The sequence below is a fragment of the Plectropomus leopardus genome, chromosome 22 (genome assembly GCF_008729295.1).
Source record: "Plectropomus leopardus isolate mb chromosome 22, YSFRI_Pleo_2.0, whole genome shotgun sequence".
Classification (NCBI taxonomy): domain Eukaryota; kingdom Metazoa; phylum Chordata; class Actinopteri; order Perciformes; family Serranidae; genus Plectropomus; species Plectropomus leopardus.
Window position 1 is genome coordinate 5484879 of NC_056484.1, and position 26046 is coordinate 5510924.

The 26046-nt window shown below is 40.1% G+C and overlaps 1 protein-coding gene across 1 annotated transcript in view; it reads right to left on the reverse strand.

Moving 5' to 3' along the window:
* The window catches only part of chrm2a (cholinergic receptor, muscarinic 2a), an 89362-nt gene that overhangs the window by 37132 nt on the left and 26184 nt on the right, over positions 1-26046 (reverse strand). Inside the window, exon 2 of the mRNA XM_042511553.1 lies at positions 14993-15142. The gene's annotated coding sequence lies outside the window, so the exon portion shown is untranslated. The remainder of the gene's footprint in view (positions 1-14992; positions 15143-26046) is intronic.

The following is a 26046-nucleotide window of genomic DNA, read 5'->3' on the forward strand; positions in this document are numbered from 1 at the left end:
CACAAATTGAACATCTTGGACACTGTGTGGCTGGCTGAAACTCTCCACGGGGCTGTATTCATGTCAAAACATTAAACTAACATGGGAAGCCAAAGGTTTGTCTGTGTAGAGCAAAAGTCTGTCACTGGTAAGTGTTTGATTCAGCCACCAGAGAGTTCTTTAACTGCTGTGGTTGATCATCAAATCCTTTCGGAGCACTTTAATTTTTCAGATGGATGATTATCTGGATACAAAATAGCAAGAAGCCAGATGTGACCCTGGAACACATCCCTTCATTCCTCTCTACTGTCAGAGAAAAGGGATGTTTTGGATGCACAATAACCCGATTCCTCCCTCCTATTATTATGTGAGAATTCATCCCAGGGCATTTGAACTGGCAAGACCTCTGAAACAGGGGATCTGAAATCTTCAAAGGTTTACAGTACAGAATCCATCTATATCTTGGGTAACCTCAAAGGAAATTTTCATCCAAGACCTTTACTCTTATTATTTTGTGAGTAACGATGAAAAAGTTTGCTACAATAATCACAAGAGCGTGTACAACACACAGACTGTTACTTCAACTAAAATCCTCCTAAAAAAAACATATTTCAGCTGGGTATACACTGTATAATTTAAGCACATTTTTAGAAATGTTTTAAATCCAGCTCCTCCTTTATGAGCAAATCAGCTGCAATGTAACGCCAACTCATGGTTTATGTGCTCACACTGTGCATGTACTATCGAAATAAAACAGCCTGTGACTCCGGCTGACCATTCTGGCTATTGGCAACTACCAGTGAAGTCAATAAAATAAAATATTTGTCTTAAAGCTTGTGGCAGGTAAAGTTTGTTTGCTAGCAAACATCTGTTATGTCACACCAGTTCGATTCATAATGCATTTTGCCAACGTTTTTGTCATTCTCACTGATTGCGATAGGGGGACAAGAAAACATCAAAAAGGTATATTTCGGCACTATAGCTCACATTCTAGTAGGATCCTAATTAGTAGTTGAGTATCTGCTTATCTTTATAAACATATTTATGCATGTGTATGCAGAATCTCTCAGGACAAGATTTTGGTATCAGCAGCAATCTAGTTTCCATTTATCGTCAGAGTAGTATTAACAAATCATGTTTAAACAGCAGGTTAACGGTCTTTGTGGAGAGGCAGAACTTATGGCCAAAACGCAATCACAAGACCCATCTGCTTTTGTCTGAAGATGATTTAGCTTTATGGTAGCTTTTTAGAAACATATCTGCATTCATATGCAGGTATCTGTTTATTAGGGCTGTATCCAACTCTGAATTATGTCAGTCAAATCAGATTTGGCAGTTCAGTAACAATATTTGATGGTTCAGGGTTTTTTTTTCCATTTGAAGTTTGAATGGCATTCATGTAAAGCAATCTAATGGGGCTAACAACAGACTGGCAGCATGCAACAACATTTTTTGCCAACACTATCAATATCAATATCAAACAAAAGCAGAAGACTGTGTCATATTGGTTTGCTATGAGCTGTGAATTTACCACTTCTAAGCAGCAGACAGAAGATAATGCTATCTCAGAGCCTTACAGTACAGAGTCTTTTCATCCTCTGTACCGCTGCAGCATATACCAAAGAGTAGCATGACAGTCAGAGCACTCACTCCACAGCAAAATCTGTGGACTAAAACGTCTTCAGAAGTACACTGCACAGCACACTGACTAGCAAAATAAACAAAAAAATGACTGCCCGACTAGTAGCGATCTCAGTCGACCGAAGGGTGTCTGACTGATGATTTGAATCTCGGGGGGCAGTCTACTGTTTACAGAGATGAGCTGAAATGACCGGCGCTCAGAAGAGGAAGTCTTGGCCCAGATAGTGCTCACAGTGTCCTCCAGGGATCAATACATTTCTGATTCTGATATAATCACTTGCTTAGATAAGATCTGCCAGAGATATTGGCTGTTGTTCACTAGTCAGACTTGCCCAGCCTGGCCACCATTTCTTTCCTTCCACATGATGCACTGTGTCGCTATGGCTCTCGGTTTGCCTCTTCCCTTAGCTAGTGAGAAAAAAAGTTACTGATCTTCGGTGACCAACTCCTGGCTCTGTACAACTATGCGAAATCTACAACCGGCCCAAATTTCTGATGTCAGAAGGTCATTCGAACATCCGGCATCTAGTCGGCAGCAATTGATCGGCCATGATTGGCCCTCACTTTCTCTGCATATTAACAAGTTGCAAGGAAAATGACACCAGATGAAGCTGAAATTCTGTTTGACTCGAAAACAAACCAAGGGGCTAAAAAATTGGATCATAAACAGGCTCAACTCATGTAGCACATGTCCAGCTTTACTTCAAAACCTTTCACTGAACATTGGCAATACTGATGGCCACTCAACCCAATCACCAGACAAGCACGCTGTAAAACGCTGGATTATGCTCAATCAGGGCATTTATAGCTTCAGGGCCAACATTTTTAAAATTGTATAATATCTGCAAATGGCAACTACCATATTCTTAGGCTTAGGAAAAGATTATGATAATTGCAAATAAAATATGGTTACAGTTCGGGTTCATTCCCAGGGACACTGGACTGTGTCATAGCACAAGCAGTCGATAAGTCCCAGCAAACCACCAAGATTATGTCGTATTTATGAACATTTTGATATTACTTTGCTCTTATAAAAACGGGCCCCCGATTGTCTTCACTCTCTCTGAAAGAGCCACTTTTGGAGGCCACAGTTTTTACGGTTATGTGAGTACTTTATTATCCAGTAGCTCTCCAGGCTATGACTGATACAAAAAAGTTTATAGCCAAGTATTTCTTTACTGAGGCACAACCCTAAACCTTCTGCACCGGCAGTAAAAATCATGAGAAATGTCAGCAGCAGTACAATTACAGGTGGTATACACACGCTCTCTCTTACGCACAGCTGCCATCTTGCAGAGTGAGAAGTCACGCAGAAAATTGCATTTTTCATGTTACCCACACACTGACTGACTGTAACATATATGCAAATTTCGGCGCCTGAGAATCATTGCCAAGTCACTGACTTGGTGGGAATGCAAAAAGGCTTGTAATGGAAGATTATGTAGTATATTATGTGTGTGTGTGTGCTGATAATGTGTAGCTTTTATGTAAGTATCTATTCTAATGATAATAGCAGTGATGAATGGTAATGATCTGAATGAGCAGCTTTATTGTGTTCGCACTGCTAATGCTCCGAAGACCAACCACCATTTACGATGGCCCTTTACCCCCATGCACACAAACAGTGTACACAGATGATTCAATACCTTTTGTCATTGCAGTACAACAAGAGCACTGGTTAGATTGACACACTGCTAATGTCCTTCCCTGGTTGATTAACATCACCCTACCCCCTACAGACAATCTAGAGGGACTCGGACTGCAGCATCCCCCTGTACCATTAAATTACAAGCTATTAGATGAGGCCATGTTAGACAAAGGAAAATTCATGTGGCTTTATCTACAGTGTGCTTCAGCTTTTATCAAGACTGGGGAAATGGATACAACCAACAAGTACATACTATACCTAAATGATAAAAAAAATATTTGTTGCTTGCAAGAGAATTTCAAAAACAGCTCATAGGAGGACATGGTACAGCTTTAGTTGAGGGTTGGCTGAGTTTGGGCATATTAAACTTCCAAGTCACGTTGTACGCCCAAACATCCACCTTGACCTTATTCCTAAAAGTGTGTTTACACTGAACACAAAGTGAACTTTAAAAAGCAGTCTGATTACAAGCCAAGTTTTGAAGGATATGAGTGGATTGGATCAAAGATGTGTTTATGTTCAAAATGACTCAAACCACTAGTGACCTAATCTTGATCATAACTTGGCCGTAGTTTATGTGACTTCACAGTGATATCTCCCAAACCCTAATGGTGTAGTACCCATTCCCACATTTTCTAAAGAACAAGACCTTTAAAAAACCTTGGCACTGGATGTTTTTTCTTTTGTTTTTTTTTTTTTGCTAAATAATTTCATGTTATCATTAGAGGAGGAGTTTGAAAGGAAATTACTGTATAAATTGTTGTTTCTAGTAAGAAAATATTTGACTTTTTACCCATGCATGCACACTCTTCACACATACATGATAAGTGCCTACACTGCTAGCTTGCTAAAGTTAATTTATGTGCACTGGGTACAAATTACGTTTTTTCTTAAGATAGTTTGGCTTTGAAGAGAGCGTATATAATTATTAATACTTTCAGTTCTGTAACTTGGCGAAAAGGGCTGTGTGTTTAGGAAGTGCTGAGCATACAGCTAGATAAATGAGACTTGGACTATACTGCATGAGTTGTATGACAGTTTTTGAATGGATGTTTTGGCATAGTTTTGCTGTTAAACATGGACCTCATTTAACTTCAATTCATAAAGACTGTTCTGAGTTTTTGGATTATTCGTCTATTGGCCATGTGAGAAAAACATTGTTCTCTTCCAGAATTCAACCTAACACAGGGTGAGTGATTGATATACAAATGATCATTTGGTGAGGGAGGTATTACTCTAATCATAGTACATGAAACAAATGCCACCATTTTTCTGTTGAGTGCAGCCTCATATGACCCGAGAACATTCAAAAGAACCTTTTTATGTTGATGGCCCATATTGTTAACCAGCCATGTTTCACTTTTGCTCTTGGATTAGGGTTAAATTGTGTCCTAGATTGGAACAGCTTCTACTAATGGGGTATTCTAAAATCCGTGCTGATCTCTCACTAATGTGACGGCAGTTTGCACGTTCATGTCTTTCTCCACATCTTCATATACTGAAAGTGGCAAATCTATACAACATACATAATTCATGCTGCCACTAGGGATGCCATGGATAGATCTATCATCTGACACTAAATATATAGTGTGGATATATGTTAAGTGGGGATGAGTTATTGTCAATCTCAGTGGTGGAACAGAGTATGATTTGGGAAAATGTGTGCAGCTGTAAGCTGTATGAGCAAAACGCAATGCAAATTCAGCAAGAAAAATTGATTTTATCGAAAAGCCATAGGGTCATATGTGGCTATCATGCACATATTTGGAGATGTTCCCTTGTCTAGAAATCCCAAAGGGCCAGTCAAAGACTGAACTGTAATCAATGACCTGGTTCCAGTAATTACTGTTTACTTTAGCTCATTATTCTCAGGGCTTTGATTAACCAATAGCCCTCATGTGAAGGATATGTGGCCTTAATTGGTGGTTGCCAGGACGTGTATCTCCCGCCTTTGTTGTGATGAATATTGGGAGGAATGGAGGTCAGGAAGGGAGAGACGCCTCAGGCAGCTATTCTTGGCCCTGCCTTTGAGTCATTCACATTCTCTAATTGTCCGAGAAGTCAACATGCGACAAAAGATGAACAGCAGCCCTTTGCCAACAGCCAACCCTGCACATACGCTTCACACTGCGGAAGAGAATGGTTCATATGTTGACATTTACAGCCTAATTAAAACCACGAAGGGGAAATGATCCACGCAGGGTCAGATGCTCATTACACGCAGGTGGTTACACACAAAACATTGCATACAAGCATTTGCACAGATGACGACACAATCCTGCACACCGTTTAGCTACACACATTTAGCCAGGCGTCGCTAATCCCACCCGGCTGGAGAAACCTGCTCATTTGAATCGCTGAAATCCTGAGATGATTAAAATATATTACCATGTCAGAGAAACTCATACTGGTAACATTAAAAATGTATGTATGCACATACATTCCCAATTGCCTCCTTGTGTTTTGATTAGGAGCTTAGAGAAAAATTTAGGTAACAAATAAAATGTATCAAAAATACAATTTAAAGCAGAGCAAAGTTATTAGAATATATTTGCACATTATTGCATTATTTGTTCACAAGCACATACAAGAAGCTACCCAAGGCTGAGCACAGTCGGCTGTCACATCTTACTTATCAAGTAGGAAGATGCCTCTCAGCCATTTGTTTCAATCTCATTTGCACTCACAGTGGACATGAGCGGAGCTGTGGTCTTCAGGGTGAAGATCTTTATGCAAAGAGGATGAAACACACTGTAGCTCTTTGCTTATTTGACCTTTTCCAGTTAGACATCAAAATTTCTGGATTCAAAAATAGTAAAAATCAAACCCTTTCTCATTTCCACTTACTCAAATACCACCAATTTGTCACACCCTTCTGCATCTGATATCGACCCACATGGCACCCTTTAGCCTCTCTATGTGATGCACAGCTAAAACACATCGAAACAAGTGGTTTATGTTTTGAAACCTAGGTTTAGGCAACAAAACTAGGCTAGGTTTAGAAAAAAGATCATGTCATGGATAAAAATACATACAAGTTTGTTACTCGACATCAGTAAATGAGAAGCCTACCTAAATTAATTATTATTGCGTTAAAACAACATTGACCATGAATTTACGGGATGGTAGGTATACAGGCTCTCATGCACTGTCCGTACGTTGTGTAATAAAAGTAATGCAGCATGTAGCATTCTGTGGTGTCACTCTAATATCCAACGTTTTTTGTGGATCCATGAATGCAGCACAGCAGGCAGAGTTCTTGTTATCTCCTTCGCTGCTGAATGTCACTTGTGGGGTTGATGATTTATCTGCTTATATGTTCACAGCTGATCAAATCGATGGATGAGACAAGATATTTGCAGATTTTTGACTTTTGTAAGTGAAAGAGAGTTTTAGTCCCAGCAGAATAAACAGTTTAGTTTCACTTTTAATGCGCCTGATGTTCTGCTGCTCCTTTCTGCCTTTGCTGTGCTTTTAATAACCCAATGGTGTATATATTTTTATATCGCTCCTAATTAACAGTCCAGCTCCACTGAGACTATGGCGGGACAAATTAGACTATGGCGACCCACCATAGTCTTGGTTTTTAGTGGGAAACACTGCTGTGGTTTACAGAAGTATAAAATGTGACTTCACAACAAGTGGGACTTTCGAGCAAAGGGCATTTGTTTGGGGAATGGGCTGTTGGAAAAATTGGCTTTCAATCCAATGGGACATTTTTTCGGACAGTGGGGCTTTAAGATTTTGGGCCTGTAAAACACTGGGCAGTCCCCTGATACAGATACACTGGAGTTATATGAAATCCCGTTTAGTCTAATAAAGATGCTAAAGGGTGCCTTTGGTGTCAGCAGATGACAAAGCACCAGTGGCATGGGGCAGAAAAATCTGTATTAGGTTTGGAATAACTGGAATTGACCAAAATAAAAAAAACATGTTACCAGGGCACAGATCTGCTCTCAATAATTCAGCATCTACATCTGAAACACAGTTTCTCCCTCCCTCTGCCATGACAACAGATCCCACTGCATTCCCCAAGCTCCATTCATTAAAATGTCCTTTGAGTCCTTCCCTGCGAAGAACAATACCATCTAGACCTCACAATTCAGTTACCCCCCCACCCCACCCCCCCACAGCCATCCCTCTCCCACCACCACATGCGCAAACACTTGCTGTGATGATATGCCACGCTGTGTTTGCTTGTGCAGAGCCTCCTGTTATGACTCTCATTGTATGCTCAGGAAAAAAAGAAAAAAAACTCCAATAAACCAGCTCCTCAGTTCATGGATGCTCACACATTGTCTCACTTATATTAAGTGACAGCCAAAATGTGGTGTTTTGATTAAATGCTCTAATACAAAAAATAATGATAAAATAAACACTCAATACAGATAAAGCACTAAGCTCCACTGCAGAAATTATGTTACTATGTATTGAACATTTGCCTTTCCACATTTCTGCTTTTGAATTCAGTAAGTGCTTATCGTTTCATGTGTGTTCATCACTTGCAACCGGCTTTCTCTCTTTTATTTTCATGGGTAATTGGCTATGCAGCACATGGAACTGAAACCTGCAGGCGACACACAGGAAGGGGAACACTGGGATGGAAAAGGCTGAGATCACTGAAGCATGTCCAACATTTTCCCCTCCATTCAATTACTCTATCCTGTTGTTTACTTATTAATTGTGTGCTTTCCCTTTTCGAAAATGCACCATGCTGTGGCCATCTCGCTCTCTCTCTCTATAGATATATATAATGTATATTTTTAGGAATGCATGATATATATCAGGCAGATGAATTCTTAGCCAGGATGGAAAATGTATAATATTATGTATTCCAATAATTAAATTATAGCTGATAAATAGTGCCGATAAGGGCAGCATCTACACAATGTGGTAGATGGTGCTACACCTGTAAAGTTGGTTTTGCGATTGCAAATAAATGCAGAGAACAAGAGGAAGAATAAGCGCAGCATGCTGACGAGAGAGCCAAACATGTTGTGGCTGGTGTAGACATCTTTCACAGCTTCAGAGAAAGGCATTTCAATTGCGTCGAGGGTCTGATCCTGAACCGCCCAACTCCCCAAAACATTAGCAAACTTCCTGTTGCTGTTAAACAGGTTAGACAGAGGGATGTTGCAGTTACTTGTGAATAAACTATTGACATTTCTGTTTTGACATATTAAGCTTGAAACATTCAAAGTCTTATATTTCAAGTCTTAGGCAAAATGTTCTGTAAAAACAAAAGTGAATTTTGGAAGTTTAAAATAAATAAATAAATAAATGAACATCTGAAGAGTTATAACTGTTCTTTGTTTTTGTTGTGTTAATAATAGTAGTGTCAGTGAGGTTTGGTTCGGTCAGAGATATGGATAACTAAGTCATCCATATTTTCTCACGAAATTTGAGCCTTTCTCACCCTAAGGTGTACATTAACTACAAGTTCTAAACAAATTTTTATAATACAAAAATGTGAAATAATTTGTCATCTTATAGGTATTGGCTATGACAAGCAGGTTATTATCAGTTGTCGATAAAAATCCGTATCATTCCTATGTATTTCTCAGACTGAAAAATATCCATCTTGAGCTGTGCAGGTTTTTTCCTCCATGTGTCTCGCTTCACCTTAATTTCCCTGCTCATTCTCACTGCTGCTTGGAATGTGAGTGCACCCATATCTCGATTAGACCTCTGGAAACGCCTGTGCAATTTCCTGGAAGATTATAGTGATGGATTTACACAATATCAATCAGAGCAAATGTGGGGCTCCGAATGGCCCTCAATTGTCGGTGAGAGGTGTTTTTTTAACAGTGGTCAAAGAGAGAGGGTGATGTAAACGTTTTCAATCATGCATCCTTTTGAATGTCTCTGAGCTTTGTGGTTAATTTTCTCCCCTCGAGTGTTTTCTTGAAGAACATCATGCCCAAAATTACATTCTTTTTTTTTTTTTTTTCAATTATATGAAACATGCTATTGCGGTGATTAAAAAACACACATCATGGAAGTCACCTGACAGCAGATGAAGATGAGCCATCCCCTGGTGACTCTTCATCTAACTTGCCTCCTTCAACAAGCCGCTCTGAATGAGGTCACACTCCTCTGACCTCGGGGCATTATTACCCTGTAATCATGTGTTGCTCTGCATGGCTACATTTGTTATTTCTCGTTGACAGCCTAATGTTAGAAGAAAGCAATTTTAGCTGATGGATGATCATAAGAGAGGGAGAGGCTATATCAGCTCAATGCCTTGCCAGTGAATTATGCACAACAAAATCCCATAGATGACTGCTGCCCGCAATACCTGCCTTCTCAAATATACTACCAGTGCTTTACACGCCAAGTTATTATTGCCAGAGCTGTGAGGACTTCTCAGATTATCAGAGTGTGCATGAAGCCTATTCATTACCATAGTATTTACTTGTCCTCTTAAATCAACCAGGCTGTCAGTCCTTACATTACCACAGCGCTATGAGAAATTGTTGACTTATTTCCAAGCTGCACGGCCTGCACAACTGATTCATAGGTCTCAGGCCATTCATGATCACAGAAATCAATCGCGCTGCTCCTCTGGCCCGCACTTTGTCCGTTGGCGGCAATGGGGATAACGTGTCAAAGTGGGCCTCCTCAATCTTGTCACTTTAAGTGCAATCAATACTGCTTCCCCACCAACCGAATGCCTCTGAATACCAGCAGCCCCCTCCTTCTCTCCTCACACTAGGCTGAACATTTCAATCAATATCGGACTGGAGGCAAAAAAACATCTGCAGAACCAACATGAAAAAAGCGAGGCAGAATTAAATGCTTGACAATATACTGAAGACGATGACAAGCTCTGCAGGAGCAGTAATGCAATGAAAACATTTGGACATATAAAGACGAAAATTGTCTGCGACTGTCAAGTCTACAAATACCGTGTTTGTGTGGCGTAAATGTTAGAGAGAGTTTAAATCTTTTAAAGTGGGGTTGTATGAGGTACTTATCCATAGCAAGTGTGTTACATACAGCTGTGGCTAAGGACGTACAGCGGGTCAACCACTAATCGGAAGATCGGCAGTTTAATCTCCGGCTCTGCATGTCAAAGTACCCTTGAAGATGATACTGAACCCCTATTTGCCTCAGATGGCTGTTCCATTGGTGCATTTAAGCTCAGAAGCAGTGACATGTAATGTTAAAAAAAAATTAAGAGGCGCTTTGCAAATGCGGGTCCATTGACATACAGTAAATGTAAGTCGGCATGTCCCTAATTCAGAGAAGAAGACAAGAGTCCAGCAGGCATAGTGCCGCCGTGGACAGGGGCAAAACTTGTTTTAGCCACCTTGAAAAGGTCTTGCCAAAAAAATCTCTTAAGTTTGTGTTTTATTGAGAATATTTTCACCACTTTACCTTACACTCAGCAGACAGCCTTTTTTGACAGGTCACTGTAGCAGTTATAGTGCTCTTTTCAAAGCCACTGAGAAAAACATTGAAGCTGAAGAATGAAGCTACTGGTCTACCACTGCCTCAATCAGTTTTGTTTGTTTTATTGTGCGACTTTGGTGTTTAAAAGGGTTAGTTCAGATTAAACAAAGTCACAAGATAACACAAACTAACAGAGGCAGCAGTAGATCATAGACTGTATACAATAATGGACAAAGCCACCGTAACGTCACTCACTGGTTTGTAGAATGCCATTTTGAAGTCTTGAGATCGACTTTTTGGCCATCGCCATCTTGAACATACACTGCAGTAACACTGGCCTATCACTCATAGGAGCTACGTATAGTTATGTATATTTAAGGATGGACGTAAACTTTTTAGGTAAACCGTTTTGTGTACCAGGCTGCAAAGATTTTAACATGAGGTTCTATGAAGATTGAGTCACTTTTGGAGCAAGCCTCAAATGGTCATTTAAGGAACTTCAGTTTTTGGCACTTTCACATTGGCTTCATTTTATCCCCCTGCATGCTGCCACTTGCATTAGACCAACAGCTTCAGTATTCAACAAGCCGAAATTACAGTTTTTTTCAATGTGAGTCTGGTGACTGTAAAGTAAAGCTGTGAAAATACTTTCAATATAACATATACTTAAAATCGTATAGCTTTTTTAAGGACAAACTCTTTTTAGGTGGCTAAAATGTGTTTTGCTGCTGCCCTTGTCCACAGCAGTAAGTTACTTAGCTTTAGGCTTATTTATCAAAACTTGGGGTGCTGCCACCTTCATTTACTGTATGTAATTTACTAACTCTGGATAAGTGCCCCATACAGCCCCACTTCAAAACTGGAACTATCCCTTTGAATGGCTCAAATCTCAACACATAGTAACTCATCTGAAAACATGTTGAAGCCGAATGTGTATTAACTCAGCCTAGCTAATCGAACGCCAAATCACTGCCCAATTAGAGTTGCAATACAATTCGCAGAACAGAAAGCTTTTTATCTTTAAACACAGCTTTTCCGGCAGGGTTTTCCACCCACTGCGAATATGTTGTCCCCAGAGCCTCATGCATCAGTGCAGACAATTCTCAACGTATGGCCTGCCGTCGGCTTCGAGACAGCTCCAATCCATAAAAGCAAGCCTCTGGCCAACATACCTGTAAATTAGTCTACCTACAAAAAATTCAGCGAGCCCAGGGAGAGGTTTGATGTGTGCATCAAGGTGCTTTGCCCTGGAAACGATTGTATTAATTGCCTAGAGGATTACGAGACACAGACCTCCACTCCTTCATGCATATTTGACACTTCGAGCAGCGCGTTCAGGCCCCTGTTGCAGCTAATGGATGATGTTTAGTACTGTGTTGCATATGTATAAGCTACCAAGTTATGAGTGGGTATGCAGCGAGCGCATTCTCGTGCATGCCTATCAGTCTGAGCATGTGTGTTGGCTCTGTTATCTCGAGCCAGCCAGGGTGAGTGTAGGGCTGGGTGGCCGGGTTGCCGGTTCCTAATTGGTGTGAATGCTCCGGCTACTATAGCCCTCAAAGGCTGGCGCTGCCCTCTCCTGTTAATCTGTGCCAGGGATTTGGCTGGCTTGACACGGAACTGACCTGACAGTCCTTTGGGGGTGCGCAAACACACGCTGAGAAAAAAGTAGACGGATGAATATGCAGCCACTTAGAGACACACACACACACACAAAGAGAGACAGACTCTCATGCAAATGAGAGCAACAGATACGCAGAAACGCACACACATCTAGACACAATCTCAGTGACATGAAAGAGCCGCAACTCCATTTGAGATATGGTTCTGGACAGCATCGCTATGATGAAGAGGGGAGAGCTCTTGACAGTGTTGTTGGTGGAACAGCATCAAACAGTAATGTGAGTACGTGTGTGTACGTGCAGATGCTGTGTCTGCTGATAATGTCCGCGCACACTCCCACACTGTGAAGTGAGGTTGTTGATATCAAGTGCTCACACATTGCTATACATGACATCCTTTTTGTCTGCAGTGATCGCCTGGCATGACAGAGTGACACCTGATCTTTGATGCATTTGATGCTATCGCTTAGCGTCCCACTGAATCTTTAAATGAAATGATCTGAATCATAAAAGAAAATCAGAATTTTCACCTCTGAAATAAGCTATTTTGTCATTTCAGACCTGTAAAGTTGCAGCGTATAAGAACATATATATATATAAAGGAGCTGTATGTGACATTTAGAGCCTTATTATTTCAGCAAACCAGTATTTGCAATATAAAGATGTATAGAAGTAATAGCGTTCTGAACAGAGAGCAGAGTTACGCTACCTCTGTCTGTGTTGTAATCTAAGCTTCTGTTTTTTGTTGTGATAGACGGTCCAGCCGCATGTGCATGTTAGTGCATGTGAGATGCTGTGTGTATAGCCCACTGGCTAGTTAACTGCCATCATTCTGCACAGCACTCATATGGCAGTTTCTGCTAATATTGGGGCATTGACTGTCGCAGACTTGTAGCGACCTAAACCTTGGGAGGCAACTGCTGACATAGAGTAGACCAGTTGGGAAATTTATGAACACCAACACCCCTTAATCAACTCCTGCCTCACAAACCCCTGTTCCCACTTTTTCGCCTTGTCAAAGTTCCCCACTTGCAAACTCAACTGTTTTAAAAACTCATTTGTTCCTGCCTCTATTAAACTTTAAACATGGCTGCTTAAAGCTGCAGGGATTGTGCAATAGTTTCATGATGTTTTGACAATGGGGGGCGTGCAATATGTGTTATGTGCTATATTTTATATGTGCATTTTGGATTTTGTGCAGTTTATTGGAGTGAATTGGCACAGCTTGTGCTGTTCTGTTCATATGTAGTTTGTTTATTGTGACGGGAATTTTTTAAGACAAATTTCCCTACAGGGACAATAACAAATATTGTATCGCACTATATCATATCGTATTGTATCATATCATATTGTATCATTAGTATTGTATCATATAAAGTTCTTGCTCGGCTAATAAACTTAACATTGTGATGACATCATTGTTTTTTAAATGGCTTTTCTGAGCTAGGAGAAATGTATAAATATTAAACCATTACAGATAGAAGTTTACAGTAGAAAGAGTCATATTGACCTTGTTTGCAGTTCGAGATGTGCGTTTTTTGGGCCACACAGGATTTTTTTGCTGCAATACCCCGATTGGCCATTGGGTAAAAATTGGAAGCAAGAATTACGTGGCATTCCTTGGGACCTTCGGGTGAAGTTCCACTTTAAAGAAGACTAGGGCAACATGCACAGCAGTGCTTTCAACTTTAACATCAGTATGCAAATACGCTCACAACTCACCGGCACCAAAGTAATAACTAGCTGGTATGACATGAACCATGTTCACCATCTTAATTTAGAGTAATAGCATCAACAACATTTTTGCAATCCATCTTGAGGAAACATGAATGTTAATATCAAATTTCATAGCAATCCTTCAACTCACAATACAAGCGTTAGAGCTATGCAGTTAGCATTAAAATCAAATTTCAATTTAATAGACATTACTGTAAAAAGCTACTTACCTGAATGTTCCTTATGTAATTAAACACACCCACCTGGTGCCCTAAAGCCTCCTGACTCTGAGCACTACACTGTCTTTGTGTTGAAGGTTTCAGTGTGACTGTAGCACAATACATACTGTACAGCTTCAAGGATTCACAACTCTTCTCTCTAGTTCATGGTCAAGAACTCTTTTGTATCTAATGATGTAGGACAAACTCTTGGAACTACATTTACATATTGTAAAAATGTCACATACTTAGTCTGTAATAATGCTGCCAGGATAACACCATAAGCACAGGAAGCTCTTTAAAGAACACAGTGTGACAGTGTACCGCACATTCAACAAATTATGTATGCATAATGACCACATTATTTAACATGTAAGATGAATATATTTAGATTATGAATACATGATATATTAATGCTGCCTGCCAGGTTTGGTGAAAGGTTCCTGCTTTAGGAGGTATGCAATATGTAAATGTAATTTGTGTGTACATAAATTTCAGTCTGCTCGGATGTCATGGGTAAATTGGAATTCATTGCGAGCACTGACCTGCAGCAGGTCAAATCATATGTCAAGACAGACATAACTCTTTTCGAATAAAATTAAAGAAATATACATGTGTGCACCATTTGTGCAGAGAGTGGTTGCAGTACGTCACAACAGTTTTTGAACAGAAGGGGGAAAACTGAAGGATGAGTTTATCTCTTTTGGGGTTTGACTTGGTTTGAGTAAACACTCAAAAGCTTCACTATGGTGTCAGAGTGTATCAGTACTTACAGCGGGTGTTAAGCAGTCCGTTGGGCTTTCTCGCACTTGGATGGCATATTCGGAGAGTGTGTGTTCAATGTAGCACCAGAAAGGCTCTTTTTGACACAAGGAAGTGATGGGCGTGTCTGGCTCCAGCTTCATGGTTAACAGCCATGGCCACTGATATAAAAAAAGAGAAAAGGTTGAGGATGAGCAATGGGCTGCCTTCAAGTCAACCCAAAAACTTCAGCAAACACAAGATTAATGTTTACACTTTAAAATCCATGATTAGATTCAGCAACAATACTTTTTGATGTTCATGCGCACTTTTGTGACAAAAATACTCAACGTTGACTTTTAGTTTAACATGGGACACAAACACAGGTCTCCTGGGTCAAAGTCTTGTGCTTGTTGGACCCATTCACCTCCCTTCCCACTCATCTCAATGAACAGATAGCTGCACATGTATGCAGAATCTGGAGAAACAAGACACGATTTCGGTTACGAAACATTCTGGTTTCCATTTGTAGTTTGAGTAGTTTTGAAAAATCACATTTGAGCGACAGGGAAACAGTGCAGAGAGGCAAAAGTATTGGCCAACATACAATCTCGGAAACAATCAGCTATCGTCAGTTGTCAATTTAATTTTTGATTCCCTTTCTTAAATTATCTGAATTAACCAAAATGACCGTGGAAGACGAAGTCTTGGCCCAGATATTTGCTGGCTATACCAGATCACCCAAAATATTGGCCCTTGCCCCCAGAGGCATATAGTCATACCGGTAGCTGATGGGTCATGTGATAACAAGTGGAGTTATCTAATAACGTGTGTCTCATTCAGACACCAAAGGTGATGCTGGGGGTCACAGCCCAAGTGGCTACTTCAGTAGTGTGATGTATTTTCAAATGAAATGGAATATGTGGGCAAAATATAGTTACAAGAACCTGTCACTTCAAAGTATATTTTAATTTGATAAATGTATAACTACTCCCAGGTTCAAGACAATGTATAAAAAAATGTTCCCATTTTACAGAGATTTGTATACTGTGTCTTTTAAGAGCACTAACATTTTCTGCATTACTGAATGCTATTGGACATAATTTAAATTGTGCAAAGTAGAATCATCCATGTTTCCGAAGGGATTCTGCACTTGTCATGGTCAAGTCAGTGATGCCATTTCAAGGTTAGAACAGCTTCATGGAGCTGCCCTGGGATTTCAGACCTCACTATGTAAATTACACAGTCCTCAACCCCTATGGACCTGTAACTCCCAATATACATAATGCACACATCCTGCCCTACAATCAAAGAAAAATGATGATGGCTCTGACGCCTCCAATGTAAATGACTGTGGCATAAGTTCACTATATGCGCGCACCCTGTATGGGCTGCCACAGCCCTCTGAGACCATTATCCCAGAGTCCTGCAGCACTCTAACTCATACTTCCAGATGAGCCGCTAACAGGCACACCTCATGTTTAAATGCAAATTTCAACCAAAGAACCTTGCAGGAACCACAGCCGTTAAGAAATCTCTTAACCCAAGCCTTGCACGCTAATTAAAAACAACTCTTAACAAGCCGCTGTTTATGTCTTTAGCATATGAAGTGCAAGAACGAAGCAATGTCACACCTGCTTTTGAACTGCAGGCAGAAAAAAAAAACTTGAGCTCGGGAAGTTGAAGGGAAGACAGGAGCAGCTGATAAAGGGATAAACCCCGAGGCTACACTGTTAAGCACACTAAGTCAGTCTGTTCTGGTGGAGAGATGTAGTATCATGATAACAACTTGTGTTTATGGCATGTCACTCCATGGACACATTACTGTCTGCAGCACGCCATTCACTGTTATGACTAATCACAAGACAGTGGAGAAATCACAGAGGCCCCTGCGTTTGAAACCAAACAGCTGCCTGGAAGAAATGAGGGTTGTTTCAGCAGAATGCAAACACCAGCAGGGCTTTAGTGAGTGAAGGATTTTGGGAAAGCCTGAGGCTGAAGCATGTCGAGGCTTTGTGACGCATAGCTGTAGTCCCACTTTGTTAGACAATACATTGTCCAAATGATTTCCCCGTGGTGAAAACCTGCCTAATGATCTTTGTCTCTGATGCGCTAATTCATTTATTATGCTAATAGGAAAAGCTGTTAGTCTGATCAGACATTGCATAAACATAAGTGTACTTCAATGTTCCCTAATCATGTCAGAGGAGGATTTGAAGGCTCCCAGCAATTCTGCCACATTACAAGATGATGAAAATTATTCATAAAATTGTCAGATGATGATAAGGGTTTAAAATATCGAATAGGCCGCCTCGGACACGGATTGCATCTCTCGCGCCGATAGGCAGTTAATTCCCCCACGAGCAAATCTTAGATTTCTGAATAAATGTGCACTAAGGCTTAACATACACAGATGACATACACTGCATACTGATTGGCTGCAGAGTGGCATGACTTAAGATAAGTTTCTTTGCTGCTCCGAGCAATGGACGTACTGTATGTGCGTGCGACAGTGAAAATGTCCATCAAGGTTACAAAGAGCAGTGGCAGTTCTCCCTGGGCGCAGCATGACCCGCGCAGCTCTCTCCACTCCGTCATCTTAATCTCCCAAGAATTACCTCAACCTCTCGGGAGGGGGGGGGCTCTTATTAAATAAAGTGACCGACCTGTACAGCAGACTGTCATCACTGGGGAGCACTAAACGTTTGGTCCATGCTGGTTGAGCTGCTTGGACGCTTGGTGGACCATAAAACCCTGAAATGTGTGTAAGCCCTGTGGAAATATAGAAATGAACTTTGACACTTGCTGGCTCAGAGATAACTGTCAGATGGTTGCTGCACTGGGTCTTAAAGGAGCCTTAAAGGGACAGTTCACCGCAAAATAAAGGATGCATTTTTTTGCTCTTACCTGTAGAGCTATTTATCAATCAATAGATATTTTTGATTGCAGTGTTGGTGATGTCGGCTGAAAAGATGTCTACCTTCTCTCCAATATAATGGAACTAGTTGTCACTTAGCCTGTGTTGCTCAAAGCACTAAAAGATAGGACACTGGACAAACTAAACACCCATGTCTCTTTCCAGTAGGGATGCATGATAGTGGATTTTCTGCTGATATCCGAAATGCCAATATACAACAACTTATTTGGCCAGTTGATGAAACTGATATAAATGTATCCACTTTTTCCCACTAAATTTTAGTGATCATCAAGTCTCTTCAGTAGTGAAATTAACATCACATTATGCACACTTTTATCGTGATGGCCCACCAGCAGATGGAAACATGGAAGCGCCAATATTACTGTGCATCTCTACTAAAACTAAAACTAAAGTGAAACTAAAACTAAAAAATAGAGATTGATAAATAGCCCTACAGATAAGAGGAAAAATGTGTATTTTGATTTGGGATGAACTGTCCTGTAAGAACTGTTTATGTGCTATATTCCCTATTTTTCAGCTAAGCAGATATCACAGAGTTTACATTTTGTCGCTGAGATCCTCAAACTGAACGCAGTTATCCCAATTATTGTGTGGGCAATCAGATTTTGTTCTTTATCTCCCCGTGTTCACACCTGTAATCCGATACCTTCAAGATACATATTAAATTAGATGCCTTGGAGCTGGCTGTGCTGCCAGCGAAATCACATTTACATCTGATTACACTACTAAAACACATTTTGTAGATATGTGTTAGAACACGCCGAGATGGTGTGCCTGATCCTATCTCGCAGATTTATGCAGAGTTCAATATAATGGTTGTTATTGTATCTCTCATTGCTAGTGATAGCAGCTTGTCTCTGTTGTTGATTGCTCACAGTCAATTTCTGTTAATGTTCAGAAGATTGGCAACCTGTGGGCGATGAAGGGTGTAAAACACACTGGGTAAGAGATCTTTAAATTGATTGCACATCGGTGAGTAATAACAGCGTGGCATCTGTGAAAGATACCACTATGCTTCTAAAGGGACATTTTAAAGCTGCTTTTATGCTCATGTTGTCTCTGAGTGGAGACAATGAATCCAAATTTTGGCAAAAGGATGGAGAGGAGTAACTAGCGTTGTAGCTCACTGCGACGGGCTGTGACAAATCTGTTAATCTGGGAAAACACGCCCCAAACAAACTTCTGTTTAATGGTGCCCAGTGGACTTCAGTGTTTTTTGCATTTACCGTCACAAGTTGTTCAGTTGGATCGCAAAACACCGACGGCAGACACGTACATCCTTGGGGAAAACAAGCAACAAATGGGGACCCACTCAATCTGCTTGTGGTCAAAACTCCACAGGGGACCTTTAAGCCTTGATTTCATTCAAGATAACCACAAAACACTATTCGAGTGTTTCAACATTAAACTCAGTAACATCATTAATTGGCAACTGCAACTTGCAAACTCTTCAGTTTGCAAGTTTGCATTTATTATTTTTTGTGTCTTCATTTGATATGTTAAATTTGAGGTGATTTATCACGGCAGCGTAGATACACGGAGCTACATTTGTTTTTGGTCAGATTTTATTTTGTTCTATTTTGGTAGATTAATTTCTCTTCCTCATGTTTTTTAATCAAATGCATTTCCCTTGATTAAAAATGACTAAAGAATTACATTTGAATAAATGAACTCTATAAATTAATACAGCAGCAAAATAGTTTGCTATGTAAAGATTAAATAAGGCAATGGCGTCCCAAAGAGAGAATTAAGTGACATTTTCCTTGTGTGCATTTTAATCTTCTCTGCTCTTTGTTGTGGTAGCTGCACCAGCGTGAGTCTCTGTGTTTGTATCCCACTGGCTAGCTAATCACTGCCGATCTGCACTACGCACATGTAGCAGTATAGAAGTGTAGCATCTGACATCTAGTTTTCCCAGTTAATAACTGTTAGCGCTGTCAGCACTGGTGCTGTTGTTAGCAGTGTCTGCAGTGTTAGAATCACTACCAGCTAGCTGAGCCATGTGCAGACAACCTTTGAATCAATCAGATTCCCTAGAGCTCTTTAAAGTAGTTGATTGACAAAAAGGCCTTCCACTGTTGTGATAATCAATTGATCATTTCAGTAATATTTGAAGCAAAAATGCCAAAAATTATTATGTTTCAGCTTTGTGTAATAGTATGTGGTCTTAAATGGAATATCTTTAAACTGCTGATTGAAAGTTTTTAAGTTTTTTAAGACTCCTTGTTAATCAATAATTGAATTGTTCTTTGCAGCCCTATTGCAAATAAACTTATGCCATGTCATGGAGGTGCATCAACAGTAGTCACATATTTAACCAATAGACTTTATAAAAATACTGGATGTAGCCACCATGACAAAGTCTCAGGTTTGGCATTTTGGAATTTCTGGAGCCAGAGGTGACAATATTTGGACAAAAAGATGTGAAGTAAAAAGTTGTGGATCGGTATTGCTATCTCGATGCCTCACATCCTGATAGTAAGAGCGGCCATGCCCCTAATAATGCATACCTCCAAGCCTTAATAAAATGTGAAGGAGTGAGTTATATCAAATGTACCTCTTGTACAGTTGTCACAAAATAAGCTATAAAGACTAAAACTAGTTTTTGTACCAGGCTGTAAAAATGTTTATACGTGCTATGAAGTTGGGCATTTTAACATGGTGGTCTATGGGGACTGACTTGGTTTTGGTGCCAGCCTCAAGTGGACATTTAAGGAACTGCAGTTTTTGGCACTTTTCGTCGGCTTCATTTTTCAGCCCTGGAGGTTGTTGCTTAGACAAAACGAGACATTTGAAAACATCATGTTAGGTTCACATGCAGCCATAATGCAAACAAATAATAAGTGACATGAAAGTTAATGTCATGTCACAGAGGAGCATCAACAGTAATCACATATTTAACCTAAAGGCACACTGAGAGAACAGACTTACAGAGTGAAGCTTCAGCCACTCTAGAGTTATTTAAATGGTCTTGCTGTTATTATGAATACAGTTCACTGTGGGTTACCTCTGCATAGCAATACCATCAAATTCCATTACATAGAGAACTGTACACAGGAGGAAGATGTGGCATGCAGGTTATGGAAAATGAGAAAAGGTGCTTTCCAAGCTAGATTTGATATCCACAGAGATGAAACCATTGATATCACACTTTCACTTATCACAATTTCACCTCAGACCACCCCTCTGTGAAATTGCTGTTTTATGTCTGATGACTTTTGCATCTTCATGAGATCTCCCTAGGAGTGTCGTGTTAACTGTCTTATAGCAAAAACATGTTCACACTGCTTTGAACTGTCGGAAGCGCTTTGGAAAGACCTCATCGAAGGCATGAGCAATAAAACAAGCCTTCCAGTGTTTCCATTTTTAAATACTCCAAAGGGAACGCCTGTAATGCAATTTCCTAGTACTCAGTGTCCCCTGACTGCAACTGCTGGGGCCCTCCTTCAAGTGTGGGCTGCTGCTTTATTGCAACATCAGCATTATGATGGGGAGGAGGGAGGGGTTGCTTCTACCAAGTCTGAACCTGGTCATAGATCTCAGTGGACATCTACACTGTCTCTTCATTATCTGCTCTCAGCCAACATCCCAGCACAGGGGCATGCGTCTGGATAAAAAGCTTTGATTATGTAACTGTCTGAAAGGCTGGCTGTCAGCCTGTTTGCGAGCCGATGCATCAATCTTCCACCGACTCTGCATCTCTTTAGAATATCTCAGACTTCCAATATACATGATGGATCTATATGCATGGTCTTCTGGTAAATGTTTTTCATTTAACTGCCTGCTCTGATCGATCAAGAAATCCAAATAACAAGTCAGTAAACATGCATGGACAAGTGCCAGCATTTATTAAATCTGAATCTTGACTAATGTAGACATCACTCTTATTTTCAGTAGGCGGATGTTTTTCTGCACCTGCATATTCAAGCTTAAGGGAAGCAGTCGAGCTGCAAACAAACAGACGTCCATCGCTCTGGGTGCTGCTTGGATGAATGCAAAACCCAAAGCAAACAAAGAGAGTGATTAGTGGATCTGTTTAACCTCACGGCAGAGGGATCCTGTTATTAAACAGAGAGTTTACTCAGCTCTGTGCGCTGCTGTCTGCCATCCTCCGGTTCTCTCCTTCTGCATCCCAACACACACTCAGAGCCAACAGTGCTAAAAACCACCAAAGGATTTTTTCACCTGTGTCAGTCACTCTGTTAAATCTGTAAACTGTAATACATTTACTCAAGTTCTGCATACGATATTGTGATATTGTGAATTGCTGTGAAACACTGCAGTTTGGACAGACCCGAGCACACTTGGCACACACCTCTCTGAAAAGAGCACCCACACCCTTATCATCTGCCCTCTGTAGGAAAATCTGCCACTGGTATTGACAAGTTTATTTTTCAACTGCATACTTCCTGCTTGGTATTTATGTGGCCCCAATTCTTAAACGAAATGAAGAAGAAAAGAGAATATTGGTCAACATTTCATCATCAGATTTTTTTAAACTCATGAGTTTGATTGGTCCCAAAAAATCGGACCCAACTATAGACTGTATATAACTATGAACGACATGACAGCTCCCCAAAAGTGAAGCCAAAACATCTCAGTCACCCCCTCGTGGCTGGCTCTAGTACAGGTCATAAATGCTGGCGTCTTTTTTACTTAATGGCCACTGAGTCAAACTAAAACTCAAATTAGACACCAAATACATTTCCAAAAGATGCTTTCTGTCATTTTATGTTGTTCTTATCACCCTGATGCATGTTTAAGTGTTTTTTTTTCTGATACATTTGGTTTTATTTAATCATTTGATGCAAACAAAGGCACTAGTTGCAATTGTTCACACATTTGCACAGTGGTGGTAAGTGGAAATGCATCATGCATCTTCATATACAGACTATAAGCCCGTAACCATAGCAGCAGTTTTGGGTCCGAGCCAAATTAAAAACCTGGATGTCCGGGACTGTTAGGTATACAGGCCGTGACACACCAAGCCAACTGTCGACCACTGGCCCGCGGCCCCCGTCACTGCAGTGTGTCCTGCATGGTTGGCCCTCGTCGACCCTCATTGGCTTTTGTTTGGGTTGTTTACTGACCCTCATGTAAACAAACTAATAAAGTTAAGAGGCATGAGGTCAAAACCAGAAGATTAATTTTCATCCACTAATTCCTACACACTGTTCCTTTAAATATTTGTTTTAATTTTTCACTCCTTGTGCCACCTTTCCCTTGACCAACACTGGATTTCAGGGGCAGATAAAGTTAAAAATACAAATACATACATATAAGTCTTTTTGTTACTGTTACTTCAAGAACAGTCACCTAGATACATATTAAGTGGGACAAAAATCATCCAAAAGTCATTTTATTTCTCTGAATGACACAGCGTGAGCGCCAGATCTCATCAGAATATAGTGACATTGTAAATAGTTCGAGGCTTCGCTGCACTTACAGCGCCTCGTGTTTTTCACCAGACAAGACAATCATTGAGAAGTCTCTTTGATGTTGCCGCCAACACATCACAACAGGTTGGATTTTTAAATTATTTTCTCTGCAATGATGCTCCTTTTAGAGTTGTAAATATGTGTTCATTGTGTTTAGCTGTCAAGGAGTGAAAATGAAAAAGGAATATAGCAATGCATTTGTTTGTTATACGTTTTTGGGGTATGAGCAAATTTGTGTGTGAAATCAGAATCGGCAGTTGGAAACGTATCTGCTTGAGATTAATGCCTTTGTAAATGTTCTCATATAAATTTAATCTAAAAAACAGTTGGGGATTAAAAATGAACCAGAAAAATGTTCAAACTCCAGGCATCTATCTGTTTACTTAACTTTCCAGACAGCATAAATGATAAGCAGTCCAATTTAGTTTTTGCCACACTGCCTGCATACACTTTTGCTCCAGGCAAAAAACAATCATGCCGCCTCTCTATTTGCAATGTACAATACCAGCAATAACACACAAAAGCGAATATGCCATACACATAAAGCAAATAGCAACAGATGCCAATATGGCTGATATAACACAAATGGTCACCTAATGATTATGTGCTCAAAGTGTTAACACTATTAAAGTATGCATGACTCATAATGCATATTTTGACGGTCTCTATAAAGATATGCACCAAACATATCTTCGTAATAACCTGGTTTGGGATTCTATATATTAGAGTGATGAAAACACATAGCTATATTACAAAATAAAACAACTTCAGCTCTTCAAACTAATAATACCAGTGCAAATCACCCTACATTTCTCGTGTGCATCAAATACATATGACTACTGAACTGCAACTTTATATATACTCAGCTGAATTTTCAATGGGCACCAAGGATGCTTGACATATTTTTCGTTTTTTCCACTGTCTCTTGTAGGAGCTTAATTTCTCTCACTTCCAAAGGCAGCAGCAGGTGCAGCGTGATTGACACAAGTCTCAACAATTAATTGTGCTTACAAAAAGTGTAGCCTAGTTTGCTAGGAGCCGGTAGTTACTGCTATTGCGATTTCACTCACAAGTAGATGGCGCACATATATTTTGCCACTCTTGCCAGAATACTAAGAAACACCAAGAAGAACTGCCTCTTTCGCTGATATGAACGTGCTGGCAGTGCCCACATATTTATAGAAATTCATTCTTTCAGCTTTTCATAATTTCCGCTGTTGAAAAACTATGCTTCTACACTGTCCATCTTTCTTAAGTGGTGCTCACTTTCTTGGATTTATAAAAGAAAGATTTGGGCCAAAAAGTTCAGGGCGATGCTTCAGAGAGAGGGTGAGATTTAAATAAACAGTCGGCGAGGATCATATAAAGGTTAGCTTTGCACATTACCGCCAATCAGACGCTCCAAAGAATCCCTTACAAGGAGATAAGATTCCACTTCACTGTGATTTAACAGTAATCTTGAAGGCAACTGACTGGACCTTTCATGCATCGCATTGGGGATTTTAATCATACATGTCAGGGACGGCATCTGAAAGCTCCAGTCAAGAGGCGGAATTGAGAGAATACCGCGGCAGCTTTGTTGGAGACTTCAGTGGTGTCTTTTCACTCTTTAAAGATTGAGGTGAGGAAACACGACATTCTCTGTTGGAACTCTAATTAAATTCACAATGGATGATTTTTTTAGTCGACACTTTCTTAAATTATATATTCATTTTTTACAAGAAGTCAAACAGCAGGGAATATTTCCATACAGAAACACGGGTTAAGCACACATTAGTGGAAGTTATTTGCTCTCTATAAAAATTCTGTTTCTTTTGTAAATTTGACATCCCTTATTGCTCATAATTTGTGGGACATTCCTTGGGTTTTAGGACATCTGAGTGGTACATTTACACTACTCTTAATCATTATAATCCTATTGCAGGATTATGAGTTACATTCTTGAGGAAGTAAGAACTTCAGCAGCTCCTCAAACCAAGCCTATAAATCCCTCATCAGATGTTATTGCAGATATCTTCCCAGTCTTTTCAGAATTTGCATGTAATGACAGCAAGTGTAAATTATAATAGGCCTATCCATTATTTTGCAGGGAATGTGGACACTTCTGCATATGAAATGAAGCAGTGGGAGCCACTGCAGACCCCATGCTGTCGAGTTTCTCGGCTATAATTTACTGCTTCTTCCCATGGGGTAAAACACTTGCATTGTGTTTACAAGTGTACAGTGAGAGCAGTTTTATGTACACTTCTTCTTGAACAAGCGTGGATAAGAAGAAATTCATGTTATGGCAAATTCAGACACAATATCAGTCTGATAATTGCTGACAGACTCTGGGCGTCGGGACTGAAAATAAGCAGCAGATAAGATTATTCTGACCTACAAGGGCAGACAGCACAGTAACTACAAAAGTGTTTAGACATAGATCATAGGAATTAAATGTATCTTTGTACTGCAAAGTGTGGGTAAGTCTTCTATCAATATGTACATTTAAAACAATATTAAAAGGAATCTACAATTCAGTGCATTTAAATATCAGGTTTATCGGGAGTGGGGTGTTGTCCATTAAGAGTGCTGCCCCTCCTGTAATTCCAATTGTGAAATACATATTTTGATAAAAAATTTTGTTTATGTGATAGTTGTGTTGTGTGTTGTGTGTGTGTGTGTGTAAATTTCAGTTTTATAATGTTATATTATTACAGAAACATGCAAT